Genomic DNA, 19,672 nt, shown 5'->3' on the forward strand with positions numbered 1-19,672 from the left:
GCAGACTGCTTTAGGTTAAGACCCTGCTCCACTCCATGTTAGGTAATCAGATGTCATTTGGCAGAATAAATGGGAAGTACTCAAGGAATCAGAAGAGGTGAAAGAGCAGAATCTGGTTTGGATAAAAGTTTAATTCTTCAGTTCCAAGAGACATAGCCCTTCGAAGATGCTGAGCAAAGTCAGACAGGAGTGGCCGAGTAATGAAGATGGATGCATCTTGTTATCAGCAAGCCGTTTACTAGGGCTTGATGTAACCTTAAACATTGCAGATAGCTCAATGGCACTTGCCACTAAACCCCTAATTAATGAATAGCAAGCCCTAAATTAACAATGTGCATTTACAGATGAATTCTAGGCACTCATTAAATGATGTTCAAATACCGAGCAGCAACTGTTGGCTTATTGCTGCTGGATTACTCTATCCACTGTGTGTGTGGGAGGACTTTCCACTAGGGCTTTCCCGTCTTGCAGGGCTGGGGACTAGCTGTGGAGCAGAAAGGGACACTATTCTCAGGGGATAGGTTATGGGGTAAAGAGATGTGAACTCAGTTTTGACATGTGCCACCTGTGCCACCATTTAAAGGGGATCAGAAACAATCCCAGATTTAGCTGATGCTGCCAATAAAGATAAAAACCAAAAAGTCTGAATCCCAACCAACTCTGCCAAGGATGGAATAAGACTTTTCAAAGTGCAGCCCCACGCTGCACTTTCGTGGGTGGGCTGGAATGCACCCTGGGGATGGAAGGTTTAGACAACGTGTAGATTTGTTTGGCAAAAGCTTAATTCATAAACAATTACGGGCTGTGGTGAGGTAGCTGGGATCTGGCTGCAGCAGGCTGCCGTCATTCTGACTGCCCCCTCCGCTGAGGCCTGAAGGCCAAAGCCAACCAAAAATGTGTTCTGCAGCAAACGGTAGCCAAGCTAATTATCTAGCACGTTCTGTTGGGGGTTTTCCTCTTGATTTCGAGGAATAAAATGAGGAGCTGCGGGCTTGTAATATAACAAGGATGTAGCCCCTGTGTGGGAAGGTGTATATACGGCTATTAAATAATATTATTACCTTCAACTCTCACAGAAGTAAAATAAAGACAGAGGCCAAGTATGAGTAAGACATTGGAAAGTAAATTAAGTGGAAAAGAAAATTTTTTAAACTTCTGCGGGAGGCTGTCATAAAAGAAGTTCTTGCAAAGCTATGGTGAGGAATAGAAATGGATTTCAAGTAAGAGAATGTTCAGAAACTTCTCCCTTTGGGTTGTTTCTGCTCTGGCTAAAATCCCGGGGCAGGGCCCTTCTGTTGGGAGGGGAAAGTATCTGAGGTTTTTGAGCGGTCACCCTCTAAAAGCACCCATGCTAAAGAAAGCACAACCGCCTCCCCACCAAGGGCACAGGGCAGAGGCTGTGTAACAGCCCAGGAGAATTCCCCACACACAGTGCCAAGATCCATGTATGGTCAAAAGCAAAGGCATTCTCTTGTTTCTATGGATCATTTCCACATCAGGTTTTTCAAACGGGTTTGTGTACATTCAGGGACAGGGTACTCCCATGGCCCCATGGAGGCAGTATAAAGGCAAACTCGTCTGCCAAAGAAGAAAAAATAACTCTTAATTTGAAATGCCAGAGGGACTTGTGTTGGGGAGGGGATAGGGGAGGCAGGGTGCTGTACTGTTGATGTCTGCCACCTAAATATTCCTGAGGAATTAACTGGTAGGAATTGAACAGAGTGGGGAAAAACAGGTGTTTCCCTTTTCCCAAGGGCATTTCTCATTTATTATATATCTAGTCAAAATTTTCTTTTTGAGCAGATTTTATCACATACAGATAGAGGCAATGAGAAAAAAGCACCCTAAGCAATCATTTTAAGAGCTGCCCTCATTCCACATTGTGTGACTGAATACAAATCCTTTATTCTTCCCAGTTTGATGATGAGATGGGGATTTAACCTCTGCTTGCCATCATTATCAGTTCACTGAGTTTCTGAGTATAAGCCACAAAGCTCTTGGAAATGTAAGTTCCTGGATGTTTGCCCTCACCCCACTCCCCCCACATCCAAAGCAATCCAAATACAGAGCTTACTGGGAGGGGGAGATCAATAGGAAGCAGCTTCTTATTACAGTGTTCCTCTGGATCACTCAGAACTCCGTCCATGGGGTCTCTAGTCCCAGTGGTCATACGATTAGGGAAAAAGTGGACTTCAGACAATGAAAGAGAATGAGCAAAGAATAGACGCGAATCACAGCATCTTTTTCTGCCTCCATTATAAGCTGCATAACCCAGCTCATCATAGCATATGTATAGGCCACATTTCCTCAGGTTTCAAAAGCCTGACGGTTCAATCAGAAATGTATGTCACAATAAAGCAACAGAAGAGGTGCCCCTTATGTAACCCTCACTGGAAAAATCTCGAGAATCCCTAGCCCATATCTCTCTGATTCAAGGGGTCCCTGGTGTGTCTCACATGTGTCCCAAATCACTGCAAGTGTCCTCTGCTCCCACCTCATAGCATTTTCTCAACTTTCTCTGACATTCCTGACTCCCAGAATGACTCTCCAGATGTGAAAACTGACATCAATCCTCTAGCCAGATATTTCCATCCTGACATAGTCTCTTTTAAGAGTCTGACCTTGGCCTAGAGAAGCTTTCCTGGACCTACATAAAAGGAATCCATTGTTCCTCAGTCTAACGTATTAGCTAGGAAGTTAAAGACTAGCCATTTGTTCTTGGGAGGGTCTTCTCCTCGGGGAACAAGTCATCAGCCCCAACCTGACAGCTTGAATTCTCCCCCCATCCAAAAAGAGTTTTACCAGATATTGTACCAGCCCAGATAGACAGGTCCATGTATGCCCAGATTGGTTGACTGTACAGTAGAGATCCTCACTCTGAGATCCTCAAATACACATGATTCAGGGAAATAATTTTACTAAAAGTGTCACCACTACATAAAGGATCGTGTATTGAGCAGATGTTAGTCTTATCCTGTAATACCAGCGCTGTCATCAGACCATCTTTTGTATTAGGGTAATCCTATCTGCTCTAACAAAATGTCTTAATAGATAAAATACAACAAAAGTCTACTTCTCACTCAAAACACCAAAGTAGATGTTCTTCCAAGTATCATCCAGGCTCTCAGACTCCTTCCATCTTGTACCTTCACTATCTTTAAACATGTGGCTCCCAAAATCAATGTGCTCTTTTGCATCAAACTGAGAAACGAAGAAAGAGAAGAACACTTATTTCTTAACCTCTTTGACTCAGCATCAACTTAGTGTTTATAATACATTGGTGAAAACCAATTAGATGATCCCTTAGATATAAGAGATATGAAGCTGAAGATACAGTCTATGCTGAAAAATAACTCCCTTTCGACAACTCTATACTCTAGAAGCACAAATATTGAGGAGAGCCAGGCTTCTCTGTCAGTACACTAGGCTGATACATATCTTAACAAAAGTACTATAATGACAACTATATGCTGTCTAGAAGTGATGTATTTAGATTCAAAGATGAAGACAGATTGAAAGTAAAACCATGGAAAAAATACAATATGCAAATAGTAAACAGAAGAGGGCTGGAGTGGCTTATACCAATATCAGTCAAAATTGACTTTAAGTTAGAAGTTGTTACTATAGACAAAGGACATTTTAGAATAATAAAAGTGTCATTCTATCAAGATGATATAATAATTATAAACATATATGTACCTAACAACTAAAAGATAAAATCCATAAAGCAAAACGTACTTCGTTCCTTTTTATGGCTAAATAATACTCACAGAATAGATATAACATATTTTGTTTATTGTATAGTAAATGAAACTTGAAAACATTAGGCCAAATTAAAGAAGCAGACCAAAGAAAAGCCACATATTCTATGATTCCATTTATATTAACTATCCAGAATAGGCAAATCATAGAGATAGAAAGTAGATAAGTGGTTGCAAGGGTTAGGAAGAAGGAGAAATGGAGAATGATTGCTAAGGGGTTGAGAGATTCCTTTGGGGGAATTAAAATATTCTGGAACTAGATAGTGATGATAGGTGCACAGCCTTGTGAATATACTAAAAATTAGTGGACTGTGCACTTTAAAAGAATGAATTTAGTGATATGTAAATTACATCTGTTTTTTAATAAAATTTAGATTATCCATATTACATACACACACACACACACACACACACACACACACACACACGGGTTAGAAGTGAGTGGAGATTTGGATGCAAGTATGCCTAACCTTGAGACTTTTTTAACCGTGTGGTTCTTTTTTGCCTAGAATTTTGAAGTTGTTTTAAAAAGCACTGAAATAGTTCCAAGATGTTTGCAGTTTATTAGCCATTGTTCTAGAAAATCTTTATTTTGATTTTGGTAATGTATTTGGGTTTTTTTTTTTAACTGCTGTGTAACAAATTATCACAAACTTCGAGACCTGAAAAAACACAACTTTATTATCTTACAGTTCCCATGGGTCAGGAGTCCAGGCACTGGCTATTTGGGTTCTCTGCTCAGTGTCTCACAGGCTGAAATCAAGATGTCATCTGTTCTCATCTGGGTCTCAGAGTCTTTTTCCAAGTTCACTGATTCTGTAAAGTTCTATTTATTGAGGTTGTCGGACTGAAGACTTCAGCTCCTAGAGGCCAGCTGCCCTTCCTAACCGTGTGACTCTATCCACAACATAGTAGTTTGTTTATTCACAGCTAACAGGCCAACATCTCTGTTGCTTCTTCTGACTCTGACTTGTAGATCCTCCTTTAAATGGCTCATTTAGCTAGGTCAGACCCACTCACAGTGATTTTCCTTTTGATTAAATTGAAGTCAACTGATTGGAGACTTTAGTCGAATCTGCAAAATTCACTGATCTTTGTTATTCATGTAACCCAATCAAGAGACTATATCACCATCATATTCACAGATCTAACCCGCACTAAAGGGGAGAGGAATACACAGGACATGGGTCATTGAGAGTCATTACAAAATTCTGCCTGCTAGAGGTGGGTTCTTCTATGTATGCCAACCAAATATGGGCCTTGGTAAGCTAAGAGCCTGATCACTGTTTGGACACCATTTGGGGAGACCTGGTCAAGCCATACATCAAAGTTAAACTCTGCTTAAGCACCAAACCTAATAGTAGTTTCCAAACCTTGTTACCCATTGCAACCTCCTACATACACACACACACACACACACACACAAAAGCACATGCACATGTACATAGACACACATATATACATATCCATGTTTTCAAGAAGTTCCAGATGTGCAGCAAGGTTGAAAACCGTTACCCTAAGACTTTGAGAGCTACGATTAGTTGAGAAGCTTCCAAATAATTACATTTACAAATGTATATAACTAGTTACCAAGTTTAATTTAACCACCAATGCCTCCTCACTTTTTATTCATGGGGGGAAAACTGTAGCATAAAAAAAGAAACCCGTGGCTTAAATGTCAGACAGTTGAATTCAGATCTCCACTTTACTTGTAACTCATTTGTAATCTGTACAGACTCTTTTAGATCTCGGTTTCAGTTTTCTTGTCTATAAAGTGGGTCTAATAGTACTTCACCCTATCCCCGACTCTCAGGATGATGGTAAGGATAAAAGGGACTGCCAAACTTCTAAATGCATGTTGCTGGGGAAATCCTGTCTTTGTTCAGCAGTATTCCTGATTTTGGACTGCAGTGATTTCTTGCATCTGTCCTGAGAGCGTCCAAGGAGAACTAGTCCTCCTGCCCCCGCATTTTGGGAAAGGGAGAAAGAACTTCCCAAAAGAGGACTGCAAAGAAACCTGCCCTCTTTCTTTCTGGCTGCCTTCCATTCTCACTGTTCAGCCTTCCTTTGGTAGGATCTGCTTGACAGGAAAAAGTCATACATCTGTGCACATTAAAGGTTGTCCGTAGGTGGAGGGGAAAAAATGTTCACTAGAAATGTTTAACATCTTATAACACTCCTCCCCCACATTGTATTACACATAAATTGGGCATGCATGGCCAATTACAGCACAAAATGCCACTCCAGCACCCACCACACTATACTTCCCTTTGCACTCACTTGGTTAGCCATGATTAGTAACATCTCAGAGCCACCTCACTGCCACTGGCTTACCCAGCCTCTTACACTCAATACTTTAGGCTCCCAATATCGAGGAGAGGTTAGGAAAGTCAGGGCATGTGGTCTGACATGAAACGGAATGGGAAATACAGAATTCTGCCTTTTTTTGAAAGTACCATTCACATTTGAGCATTCATATCCTCAAATCTGCAAACAATAATGCCTGTTTTATCTAAGATAAGTAATTGTTCATGGAATGCAGTCAGATAATAAATGTCAAATGCAGTTTGTGATCTGTCAGGCATTATATAATTATATGGTTTAAGGGCAAGAGCTCAAAGTAGGGGGTCAAAATTAGGAGGGAGTGATTCTCATTCTTTCAAATCTTCTCCCAGGTTCTATGTTGTCCTTTTATCACTAATTGTGCATGCATAAATCACTTTATTGGACTATGAGCTTCTTCAGAGAAGGAACTGTCTTGTTTGTTCAGAATTTTGGCTTTTAATAGAGCAGTAGTCATGAGCCGAAGAATGAGGTTAGATGCTTATTTGTCTGTGATGGGTAGCCCAGAGCCATGACGTATCATAGGAATGGAAGCCTCAGAGGGGCAGGGAACTTTGCCTGTTTGGTTCACTGCTATATGCCCAGCACAATGGAACATTACCTGACATATAGTAAGCACTCAACAAATATTTGTTGAGTAAATGGATGAGCAGATGCTTGTGGCTTGAGTTCAAAAAAAGTAAAATTTGATTTGGCAGAGTGAAATGGTAGCTGTTTTAATCTCTAGAAGGAGAGCAAGCAGAACTCACTCCATACAAAATTCAGTCTTGAGATCTCTTTCTGTACACCCTTCTCTTATCCTCCCATGACAGCTCTCCCTCGCTCCCTGTTCCTCTCTACATTGCTCTTGTTCCCTTACTCCAGTACACTTCATATGTTCTATGACAGATTAAAACCCTTGCCTTGGAATCTGGCCCAGGCCTCCTTATTCATGCTCCCAATTTGCCTTTACTTTCCAGCTCCTCCCATTTACAACCTCTTTATCAACACTTTCTGCCCAATAGGTCATGTCAAAGTTGAGAAAAAACACCCATACACTGTATTGAGAGTATAGGAGTTTTTTTCATTTTTATGTTCTATTTTTTGAATATCTCCCCTGCCAGTTCCCTTATGCCCCTCCCCCAAACTAACACAGTATACCCATTACTATCATGTGTGCCTTGTTGACACTTACCATCTATATTATTGGAGGGATGTTATATCAGTCAGGAGTCTCCAGAGAAACAGAACCAACAGGACATATATACACATCGACACATACACATACACATACAATGAGAAAGACAGAGGTTTTTTAAATAAGGAATTGGCTTACATGAGCCAATGGTGTAGTTCCACTCCAAAAGCCAGGAGGTATGAGATCCAAGAACCAATATTTCTCTTCAGTTTTTCAGGAAGAGATTAATGCTCCAGCCTGAAAAGACAGAAAAGGTTCCCTCTTACTTTTGGGATGGTCAGCCTTTTTGTTCTATTCAGGTCCTCAACTAATTAGATGTGGCCCACCCACATCAGGCAGGACAATCTGCTTTACTCAGACTACAAATTTAAGAGTTAACCTCATCCAAAAACACCTTCACAAAAACATCCAAAATAATATCTTACCAAATATCTGAGCAGCCTATGGCCCAAATAAGTTGACATATAAAATTAATAATCACAGATATAAACTTATCACCTTAGTTATAAACTTATCACCTTAGTCATCTGTTACTGACATCTACTAACTCCTAAAATAAGCTTCTCTTAGAATCTACTTTCTTCTTATCTTCTAGAATTGAAGGATGTTCCCCTAAAGCAAGTGCTGTGAAAGAGAAACTAAGTCAAATGACCCAGCCTCTGCCTTCCCCACTTCCCAAGCCTGGGGCCTCAGAACTGGCTAGAGGCAGGATAGCATTCTCCCTAATACTAACCCCGTGATATCTATAAGAAAGAACTGATGGCCATCACAATCTCTTCTTTTCTTCTCCTTCTCTACTGACTCCACATGCAAGTCTACAAATGTTGACTTTGGCTGTACCTAAAACACATTGATTCTTTTCATTTAGGTAACTTATGATGGATGCCTAATGACCAGACAGCCTAATAACCATTATGCATGTCATTAAATGTGTGTCAAATGAACATTATTTTAAGTTTTCTTCAGTACCAAATACTGCTGTGGAGTTTAAAAGACATGGGATAAGTAGTCAGACGACTTGACTTTGAATACTGGCACCATCATTTGCCAGAACTATAAATATGGACAAAATGCCTACATTCACTGGGCCCTAATTTTCCGTTATTTCCCCTTACCTACCTCACAGCATTGTTGTGAGCATAAATGAAATAAGGGCTGATCTTGGTAATGAAAGCACTTTGTAAATGAGGAGGTGCAATTCCAAATGTTTTGTATAGTTACCTTATTTTCAATCTTCAAAATGTGTTTATATATGCCTCCACTCATTATTGGAAGACACACACGCATACACACACACACACACACACACAGACACACACTTTCTAAAAAAATCTTTGAAACACAGGAGCCTCATACTTTTCTGTAATGCCCAAGGAATCAAATAGAAAATGAGGGAAAGAAATTTAATCAAACTTTGGGAAAAGCAAAAATCAAAGAGCAGAAATGACTGTGTAATAGCTTCAACAAATAGGGACTGCACTGTCCTTGGAGGAGGCATTTTGTTCACCATACCAGGGCAGAGATACCGTACTTGAAGAAAAGCCTTCATTTATCATAAAAATGTTACTGGGTATCATGCAGACCAGCAGTGAGGCTCTCCAAGGGTGAAAAATATAGGACAAATTGTGTCCAAGTATCGAGGGAGAGAGGGTCACAACTCTTCCACTGCAGCAGCATAGCCCACTGGGCAGCAGCAACAAAACAGCCCCAACTCGAATGCCAGCAAAGCAAAGGTGGGTCACGTCAGATGGTATATCTAGGGAAAATTCATATCTCTGCTTTATAATGGATGTTCTCTTATACTCAAAAAGCTTCAGTGAATTATGAAAGACATTTATCAGGCATTAGAAAAATTCCAGTGTTGGAAAAAATTGACCATCATTCATCAAAGGCTTGGAGTTACAATGTATTTTTCATTATGTGATATGGAAACACATGTGCAATGAGTGGGTGGGTTTCTGGTTCAACACCAAAACACCCACACTATCTTACTAGCAATTAGATTCAGCCAAATATGGGATAGTGCACCCTGGGTCATAGAGCATCTTAAAATAGAAGCAAAAATCATTCCAAGGAGTACTTAAACCCAACAATGACAATCGAGACAGCCATATCATATAACTTAACTTTTCATATCACATTGTGATGAAGACAATAGCCTTGAACATGACCAAGTCAAATGCACCTAATGCCCAACCTTAAGCATAACAGGCTCCATCATACACCTGTTCTCTCAATCTAAATGCACTGAGGCTTTTTACTCTTAATCACTCTGCTTCTCCTTGGCCTGATCAGTCTTTAATTGTACCTAATTGGTCTCAATTTGTACCTTTAAGTTGGTAAATCACAATCTAATTTATAAATGCAATGGTGCTCTACATATCACTGTCTCCTTTCATCCTTCCAACAGTCTCATGGGGGTATCAAGAGAAATGCTTTTATTCTCATCTTACATATGAAAAAGAAAACCAAGTCAAAGAATAGTTACCCCAAGGTTTAACCGCTACTAAATATCTGAATTGATAGGGGAGCCCAGGTTTCATGATTCCCTGGTCCAACGCTCCTCAAATACGGAAAAGAATTTCTTGGCACTTAAGGCTGTGAGACCCTCACAATGTGCCCCTCTGGGACATCTTGTAATTTCCTCTTCAGGAGCTCCTTAAGAATAGCATAAAGGCACATCCAGCTGGAACCATTTACACAAACTGTACAGCCTGGAGGCAGGGGATGGACTTAATGACCCTGGGCTAATCAATTCCTGCTTCCTAACACAAGGAGTGATTGCAAAGTAATGATCCACCAGCCCCAGACAAACATCACAGTTATACATTAAATGAAGTTTCTGATTCTTTATTCCATGATAAATGTATGGTTAATCCTGATTCCTGATCCATCATAAATTGTTCTTCTCTTCGGGGTCACTAAGTGACATTTGACTGTGAGTCGTAGAGGAAGTTGAGCTGGAGAGCTTCAGCTGGAGTGGGCGCAATATTGTAGGTATTGTAAGTGTTCACATTAATCTGTTGCCATCTGTCTTTATTTTGCTAACCCACTCAATCGGACACCATAAATGTTAACAGACATAAAAATGCTTTTGTTCAACATTAGGCATAGATATCTCCTTGCTTCATCTCCTGAATCTCAGATAGCCCTTGATTATTGTAGGCAATGCCACATTGATACCCTAACTCCTTGAAGTGGCTCTGAACAGTGATGCCATATAAGGCACTGTTCCAAATCCACAACCAGTATTTGAATTCCATTTCAAGGCTCCAGTGCTCCCATACTTGGCAGCAGATTTCTCCACTTCTTACACAGAAAGATCCAGAATGCAGCCTTTAGCTCATCCTCTAAGAATGTGGACTCAAGCTGGAGTAGTGAAGCATACGTCAACCACTTTCTATTCTTCCAAGCAAATTGTGATGGAGCCACTACACCCTTACCCCGTCCCCCACCATCCTGCCGATCAAAAACCTAGAAGACCCCCTGTATTCTCACTACTATCTATTTTATGGGAAAGCTATTCATTTGATGACTTGAGTAGAAAGGTTCCAAACAAAAGCCTTGCCTTATGTTTTCTAAGAAATCTGTCATCTCTCTGGGCCACTGAGGTTTTCTTTAAAGATGCAATGGAGCACTACATATCAATTTGCTTTATCTTCAAAGATAAAGAAAACTTCAGTGGCCCAGAGATTACACTGGCAATTTGGCACCCTGAACTTACTTTGGCAATTTTTGAAAGGACTGAAAAATCTTAGAGTTTTGAATAATCTTAGATAATTTTGAAAAATCCCAGAATTTTCCTGAGACCCTTTATCTTCATTGTAGTGGATGCTGTGGTGTGCCGCCCAGATCCACCCTATGAGACTGAGACTCATTCCCTCGGCCACCAAAAGGGTTGACCATATATAGTTATCAACTGAGTCGCGCTATAGGAGTTGCCTTAGACAGCCACCTTACCTAGGATGATATCCCTTCCCCTAGGGCCACCCACTTCTCATGATGAGTCAACGTGGTCCCCTAGCCCCAATACAGGGCAACTCTGCAGAGCTATCCCAGCTCCAGAGGTCCCCAAAGGAGCAGGGCCACAAGATGCCAAGGCCTTTTTGTAACTGCATCACTATTTGACTCCTCGCTGTCCTGCCTCCTGTTCCCTTCCTTCCCTGCAAAGCGAGGGCACTCACTACCCAATGCTCTCCCAGAAACTTCTTCCTGAGGAAACTGACTTACAACATGGATATACTTGAAAGACAATGGATTTCTAAACCAGAGTCAAATACACAGCAGTGTGTGAACTTGTTTTCATTCTTCTTTTCAACATGACTGATAATTTAAAGCTTTGGGTTAGAGCAAGACTGCATTCTAGAAAATGGTTTTCAGAGGTTCAAGGGAACTTTGTAGAGCCAGGTAAAGAATATGTAAACTTTGCCCTTTCCGACACACTTAATTTTACAGTATTAAACACGGTATCATCTTGAGCCCCCTGCCAATTCTGCACGAGTTGACATGTGAGGCCCTGTATCAGAAAAAGTAAAGAAACTGCTAATACTCCCCAACCACTATAATTTTTCTGCTCTTTCATACTCACTCTTTGAGCTTCTCAACTCCTCCGAAGGTCAGCCCTGGGGGTTTTGCTCTCCCACTCTCCTCTTGATATCTTTGAAAACAAAATCCTGACTGGTGGTGTCAAGTCTTATCATCTTTTGTGTAGTAATGAAGCCAGGAGGGAGAGTAAGCACAACATGTTTGACAAATCCAAGATGTAGCTCTTTCCTCCCTTCTCTCCTGGCTGGCACAGTTATATCTAAGCAGCCGGCTCTCCTGCAAACAGGTGTGAGCTCAGAATGCCCATGTTCTCCTCCCTATGTTCTTCCATCCTGTACAATTCTTCATGCCTCTAAACCTGTGATTCTTGTTCTGGTTTTGCAGTACCTGGGGTTGTCTCCATATCTCTCCAGGGATGTTATAAGAACCAAAAATGATTGAAATAGAGAGGATTTTTAATGTATTAACTGAAAAATTGATATTTCCGATAACACCCTTAAAAGGGAGGGAAAGTGATATGAACTCAAGATAACAGCCCTAAGTCTCACAGCTCCAAGACGATTAGGAGTCATTTTATCAGTCTGACCCACAATTATTGTCTGTGTCTCTCTGATTCCATTTATGCATCCAGTGAAAAGACAGGAAGACTGCAGGATGATTCCAGAGTGGTATACTTTTGAAATAACTAACTACATCAATGCTCTTTCCTCAATAAAGTGTGAAATACCCAAATAAAATTGTCACCCTTTAGCCAAAACACTTACATGTCTCTTTGGTGGCCATGGTATGTTACTTCATTTTTTGCAAATGGTTGCTTAGTTATAAGTCTATAGTTTTAATATCCATCCATAATGACCAGGTAAAACACATAATCTGACAAAAATGTTGAACCAAAGGGTAGGAGTGCAACTATAAGAGAAAGAGGACTGAGGTGTAGGAAAGGTAATCATATAATGGCTTGACGTTCTCTGTTTTCCAAAGGCTTTTATTGAAGCATTTCTCTCAGTAATGCTGCTTTTGCAATTACATAGCAACAAAGCATTTGAAATAACTTTTTTGACACTCTAAGTATAAAAACTTAAACTGTGGTGAGAGGTTTATAGAAAGCGACTTTCTTCACATGCGTTCTGCTCAAATGCTAAATGCTGCTGAAAATAACAGGAAAGATATATTCTCGAAGTTAGGATAGGCTATGTCTTGGCTGGGAAAGGGTTAAAGAAAGGGAGCCTGATTCCAGCCAGTCAGGGACTGAACATCCAATGAGGATTTATTTAGATGATGTAATGCTTGAATCCTGATACCCTTTTGAAAAGAGCTTGTGGTTGAAGTTTCTATAAACCAGACTGAACTGGAATTTCCTCCCATTCCAAGAGTCTTCTCTGCCTTCTGCACCATTTTCTTAGTAGTGTTGTACATTTTCTTTCCTAATGTTTGACAAAAAGCACATTTGTAACTATGATTTGCATTGGGACCCTTTAAATGATGCTATTCTGTGGTTCTTCGTAGGCCTCTTTAATCCTTACTTAGTAATGACACAGGACTAATTGCTTAATAGAAAATTCTGAAAGACACCATCTCATCTCTGCCACCTTACTGACTAAATACTGGCTCTTTCCATTTACGTGCTTTCCACAGATCTCCAGAGTTGGGAGGCACATGACAAATGAAGACAGAGACCAACACTTTCAGCTACATAGCAAGACGGAAAGTTCCTGAGGGCTGTGTGTCAGCTATGGTTGCTTTATCCTCTTTTCCACTAGGATGCTGTTGACAATCAAATAAGTAGAACAGTTCCAGGTGACAGCAAGTCTGGTGAACTCAGGAAACCCATCAAGAAAGCTCTGAAACTCTGTTCACTCTCTAAGAACCTTCACAACTATCAGTCACTGACCTAGGGACATACAGTAGTACACATGAAAAGACAAGGGTAATGTGCTCGGGGCTTTGTTTTAAGCCACCTTTTAAACTTAAATCCTGGAGCTATCAAAAGACTTAAGTTCATGAAACGGTAGGAAAGTTGAAGATTCTTGGAGCATAGCAGAAATTGGCACATCTTACAACTTAGCTGAGAAATAATGACCTTATAAGGACTATTTTTAGACTTAAAGAAATCTTTTTCTTAAAGAATTAATTCATCATTTACTACCCCGTAAAATCAAACCTCAAAATCTTGTGGTTAACCAATAATCTCTTCCAACTTGTTCCATTTGGAATAAACTAAAAAATAGCCATTAGTTTTCAAAAATAAATGTATGCCAAACATCATAGCAATAAATGGGCTAATGTATGTAAACACCTTTTAGAAACAAAAAAAAAACTATAAAAATGGAAGACGCTGCTATTTTTAAGATGGTTGGCTCCCATCATCATTATCATCCACCTGCAGCATAGTCTCCAAGAGGACAGGAACTACCTCCTTATTGTATCTCTAAGCATTAGCAAAGTGCCTAGAACATTATAAATACTTGATAGAGATTTGATAAATTGAATTTAAATTTGTATTCACAAATATTTAGTAAGCATCTAGTATAGAAAGCACAGTGCTAATAGGTGATGGCAAAAAGAAGTACAAAGACAAGTTTCTACCTTCTTTAGGAGAGGACTCGGGGTAATTAATCTCTAAGAGCTTGTCAGCCCAAATCACAGGGATCATTGTTGAAACCACAGATGCCTTCTGAATTGGGCTAGATAGTGTTAATAAGTGCAAGCAGGCTACTAATTTTAAGACAATAGGGTATCATACGGATAGTAGAAAACTAGAGTGCAATCCTTGCTTAAAATTATAGTTATTCAACTTCAAATATTTTGTAATCACTGAACTAACACAAGTAGTTTTTTCAAATTTCTAGTAGATTATTGAACCAGGAAGAGGAATTAAGTTCTGATACAAGCAACAACATGAATAAACCTTGAAAACGTTATGCTAAGTGAAATAAACCAGACAGAAGAGAACAAATATTGTATGATTCCACTTAAAATATCTAGAATAGGCAAATGCATAGAGAGAAAAAGTAGATTAGAGATTACCAGGGGTTAGAGGGAGGAGGTTGTGCTTAATGGTTCCAGAGTTTCTGTTCGGGGTGATGCAAAAGTTTTGGAAATAGACGATGGTGATGATTGCACAACATTGTAAATGTAATTAATGTCACTTAATCATACACTTAAAAATTGTTAAAATTACAAATGTTATGGTATGTATATTTTACTAAAATATATTTTTTTTAAATTCTGGCAGATTCTATGCAACCTCACTGCCCAGTTGGTACTTTTGATTCCTAGCACAAGGCTTTGTCCAATAATTATTTTCCAGACACAGTTGACCCTCCCTATCTATGAGTTCCACACAGGGGATACACCCAAACTCAGATAAAAAATATTTGGGAAATAAAAAATAACATTACAATAATAAAAATAATACAAATAAAAAATACAATATAGCAACTATTTACATAGCATTTCCATTGTATTAGGTATTACAAGTAATCTAGAGATGATTTAAAGTATCCAGGAGGAGGTACACAAATTGTTTTTTTTTTTTTTTTTTTGAGACAGAGTCTCACTATGTTGCCCAGACTGGAGTGCAGGGGCGCAATCTCCACTCACTGCAAGCTCCGCCTCCCAGGTTCACGCCATTCTCCTGCCTCAGCCTCCCGAGTACCTGAGACTATAGGTGCCTGACACCACTCCCAGCTAATTTTTTAATTTTTAGTGAAGATGAGGTTTCACTGTGTTAGCCAGGATGGTCTCTATCTCCTCACCTCGTGATCCCACCACCTCGGCCTCCCAAAGTGCTGGGATTATAGGAGTGAGCCACCATGCCCAGCTGGTAGTACATAAATCTTAAGTCATTTTGTACAAAGGACTTGAGCATCCTGAGGATTTTGGTATCCACGGGCATCCTGGAATCAATTCATCAGGGAGCAACTGTAAATAAAAAGTTTTCCCCACCCCCATGACATCACAGAGTTTAGTGGGAATAACACAATATGTTGATTCACACAGCTATTGTCTGGCTATATACTAGCTATGTAACCCTGGGTAAATTACCTGATCTCCCCATACCTCAGCTTCCCTGTCAGTAACATGGGGATAATAATGAGACTTGCTTCCGAGGATTATAGTCGAGATTGTATGAGATAATGCTTGTAAAGCTTTTTTCACCATGGCAGGCTTATTACTATTATTAGCCTGTTATTAACATTAGAAGACTAATAAGAATTAGTTGTTGTTATTATTAGGAAAACTAGAAAAATAATGAGTTGCATTTTGCTCCTAACATAATGATTTATTTATGTGACGATGGTTTTCTTAGAAAGTACAGACACATCAGCTGGGCGTGGTGGCTCACACCTGTAATCTCAGCACTTTGGGAAGCCAAGGCAGGTAGATTACCTGAAGTCAGGAGTTTGAGACCAGCCTGGCCAACATGGTGAAACCCCATCTCTACTAAAAATTACAAAAATTAGCCGTGCACGGTGGCAGGCACCTGCAATCCCAGCTACTCGGGAGGCTGAGGCCGGAGAATCACTTGAACCAGGGAGGCAGAGGTTGCAGTGAGCTGAGAACTTGCCATTGCACTCCAGTCTGGGTGACAGAGTGAGACTCCGTCTCAAAGAAAAAAAAGAAAAGAAAAGAAACTACCGACACATTAAGGTAGAGTTCACAATGATGTTTTTGAATAACCAATCCAAAGACATTACTGACCTACTGAAAATCCTGTAATGACTTCCTGTCATTTTAAGAAGTTCCAAATCCTATAGCACAGGCCTGTCTTCACCTTTTCAACCTTGCAGTGATCACTGTGGCCTCCTCATCATCCATTCTGCACTTCCTAGCAGCCCTGATTTCTGTTTTGTAATCTCTGTGATTCCAGGGACGCTGACTCTTCCCGAGGCTCCTGAGATAGACCATCTGGCCCAGGCCAGGCTAAGCAGGCCATTCCTGCCTCCTCAACACAGTGCATGGTTCAAGACAGGGCATGCGACCTCCACTGCTCCAATCAGGGTGACTCTCAGGCCTCGTACCAGGAATACCGTAACAAGTTTCTTTCTCTTCTGGTTAGTATGGAAGGCAGGTATGAAAGCTGGAGCTGCTGCAGTTACTTAGCTACCTTAGAAGACACAAGTCAGTATGTGGGGGAGATAGGGCCAAGAAAACTAGAGAGCAATAAAGAGCTTTTGCTAAAGTTATGAGTAGAGCCAAGCTACCTCTGAAGCGTTCTGTTTATTGAGCCAATAAATTCCTTTATGTTTGCAACCAAAAAGTCTTAACTGGTTTTTTTTTTAAGTCTCATCCTGCTGCATGGTTCTCCACCTTGCATTTCAGCCACACTAATCTCATTTCTATTTTAGAACATTACTAAGCTCCTTCTGATGAAGCATTCTCACCAATGCACTCTCTCTCCTTGCATTGTTTGTTTGCCACCCTCCCTCCTGCCATTTCCCTACTCCACTTGCCTTGATTAATTCTTGTTCATCCTTAATAAATAGTTCAGCTCAAACATCATTTCTCCAAGAAGGCCTTCACAGATCACTTAATTTAGATCAAGTTCCCCTAAACACCCATAACAATCTGAACTTTTGCATAAGATTTATCACCATGGTAATCAGATAACTGTCTGATCAGTTGACTTATGTCTGTCTTCCATGCTTTACCATCTTGTTCACTGTGGCTTTTTTTTTTTTTTTGAGACGGAGTTTCTCTCTTGTTGCCCAGGCTGGAGTGCAGTAACATGATCTTCGTTCACTGCACCCTCCACCTCCTAGGTTTGAACAATTCTTCTGCCTCAACCTCCGAGTAGCTGGGATTACAGGTGCCCACCACCATGTCCAACAATTTTTGTATTTTTAGTGGAGACAGGGTTTCACCACGTTGGCCAGGCTGGTCTTGAACTCCCGACCTCAAGTGATCTGCCCGCCTTGGCCTCCCAAACTGCTGGGATTACAGGTGTGAGCCACTGTACCCGGCCTCACTGCTGCTTTATCCCTAACACAGAGGCTTGTTCATAAAAAGAACATTAGATAAATATTATGTTAACAAATGACTACCTTTTAGTCCTCAAGACTAATTCTTAAGTCTTCAGGAAAGCAAAAACATTTTATAAGCAAACCAATAGCCAAGAAAAGAGGAGTTAAGATAAGAACAAGCTGCTGATTCCTGGCTATGGATGAAAAACTACATTCAACAAATCCTGGTTGGGCACCCATTCTGTACAAAACAGGGACTACAGTATAGAAGACATCAGCCCTGCCCACCAGGAGCTCTTTACTGGCCTTTAATTAGCTGGGCATAGAGAATGCTGCTGCTGTCAGATTCCAAGTCTTTTCTATTACTCATTGCTTTGGTGCTTACTTCAAGCAGGGTCAAACCTACATTTAGCCTTTAAAAAAAAATTTGGCTTTGCCTGTGTCCTAAATAGCAGAAAAACACATGCTCTTAAGTCCTCCTTTCTTACAATTTCTTTTGAATCTGCCTTTAATCTCTAATGCTTAGAGACAAAGAGAAGAGCGTTAGTTGCCTTCAAGCCTACCCTCCCCAGACGGACAAAAGCATGTTGTAACAACCCACTGTCCACATGCAAGTCCTCCTCCATCACCATCCAGCAGTAGGAGGTGGCCAGGACTTAGGACTAAGGCAGGATTCTGGGCGGAAAGTCGGGAGGATCCAGAAGTCAGAATCCATTTTCGTTCCAAACCATACAGAATAGTGATGGCTCTGGTGTCCGAGAATAGAGCCAGGCATGGAATCACACAGACTCTCATTCAAACCTGGGTTTTACCATGTAAAAGTACCTCACCTCATAGAGGAGACGAGATAAAATATGTGGAACACTTTGCACAAGTCTGGCACACAGCACTCGCACATTTTTAGTGCTCTCATTATTGGTGAATCCTTTGGGAGAAAAGATAACATATTAGAGTGTAGACTTCTTTCCCTCAGCTTTTATTTTGAGTTCAGGCTGCTTTATTCAGTGATGACCTGTATTGACTTCATAAGCAGATACTTCCTTGGAGATTTTAGCTATATTTTCCCCCTGGGCCCACTTTATGCTGAAACAGTAGCACGGACGGTGAGACAGTTTAATGCCATTGCCTTACCTCCTGATAACAGCGTGGTTGACATGTCAGCCCTCCATGTCAAAATATTATGACAACCATAATAAGTAAAATAAATTAAAAACACTTATTGATTTTAAGTGTTATCATTTCCTTCTACTATCAATGACATATGATGTCAAATGTGATATATTTGAAGTATATTTTAAGCAAGATAATTAATGAATTGGATTTTGGAGTTGATTATTTAACATACTTTATGCAATTTGATGAAAAATCCCCATATGTAGACACAAATCAACAGAAGCTCCTGGCCATGAATATTGTAATATACAATCCCAATGATACCCTTCCCGCCAAGGCATCGTGCCCATACACATGAGCTGAGAGAAGAGAGAGAAGTACGCTGTTGACCTTGCTCACACCATTCTGGTAGAAATCAACAGTCAACCCAGCATTCATACAGAACTTAGGAGAATTGGAGTAGCGGTAATTTGCTCTTCATTTTATCCCAACCCCATCAAGATCTGCCTTCTCTGGACTGCAGGTTTCCTAGGCAAGGATAGAGATTGGGCTGGGGCAGAGGGACACCCAACCAACCACCACCTTCTGGACCCCGTCGGGGGTGACATCACGTTTCCATGAGGGAAGGCTTTAATAAGGACAAAATCCAAGTGCTACAGAAGATGAAAAGCCCCATGCTATTCTGCACTGGAGAGTGAAGCTTTTAGTACAACAATGTGGTTAAAAAGAAGGAGGAGAAAGGGAAGCAGAGGCGTCAATTACAATTA

At 40.4% G+C, this 19,672-nt stretch overlaps 1 long non-coding RNA gene across 2 annotated transcripts in view; it reads right to left on the reverse strand.

Moving 5' to 3' along the window:
* The window catches only part of LOC123567956 (uncharacterized), a 162,869-nt gene that overhangs the window by 86,474 nt on the left and 56,723 nt on the right, over positions 1-19,672 (reverse strand). The window contains exon 5 of one of the 2 annotated variants that reach the window (XR_006691164.3): positions 7,420-7,518. The exons of the other annotated variant lie outside the window; for it this stretch is intronic. This is a non-coding gene — a long non-coding RNA (uncharacterized lncRNA). The remainder of the gene's footprint in view (positions 1-7,419; positions 7,519-19,672) is intronic. 2 annotated transcript variants of the gene reach the window in all.

The sequence above is a fragment of the Macaca fascicularis genome, chromosome 1, assembly GCF_037993035.2.
Source record: "Macaca fascicularis isolate 582-1 chromosome 1, T2T-MFA8v1.1".
Taxonomy (NCBI): Eukaryota; Metazoa; Chordata; class Mammalia; order Primates; family Cercopithecidae; genus Macaca; species Macaca fascicularis.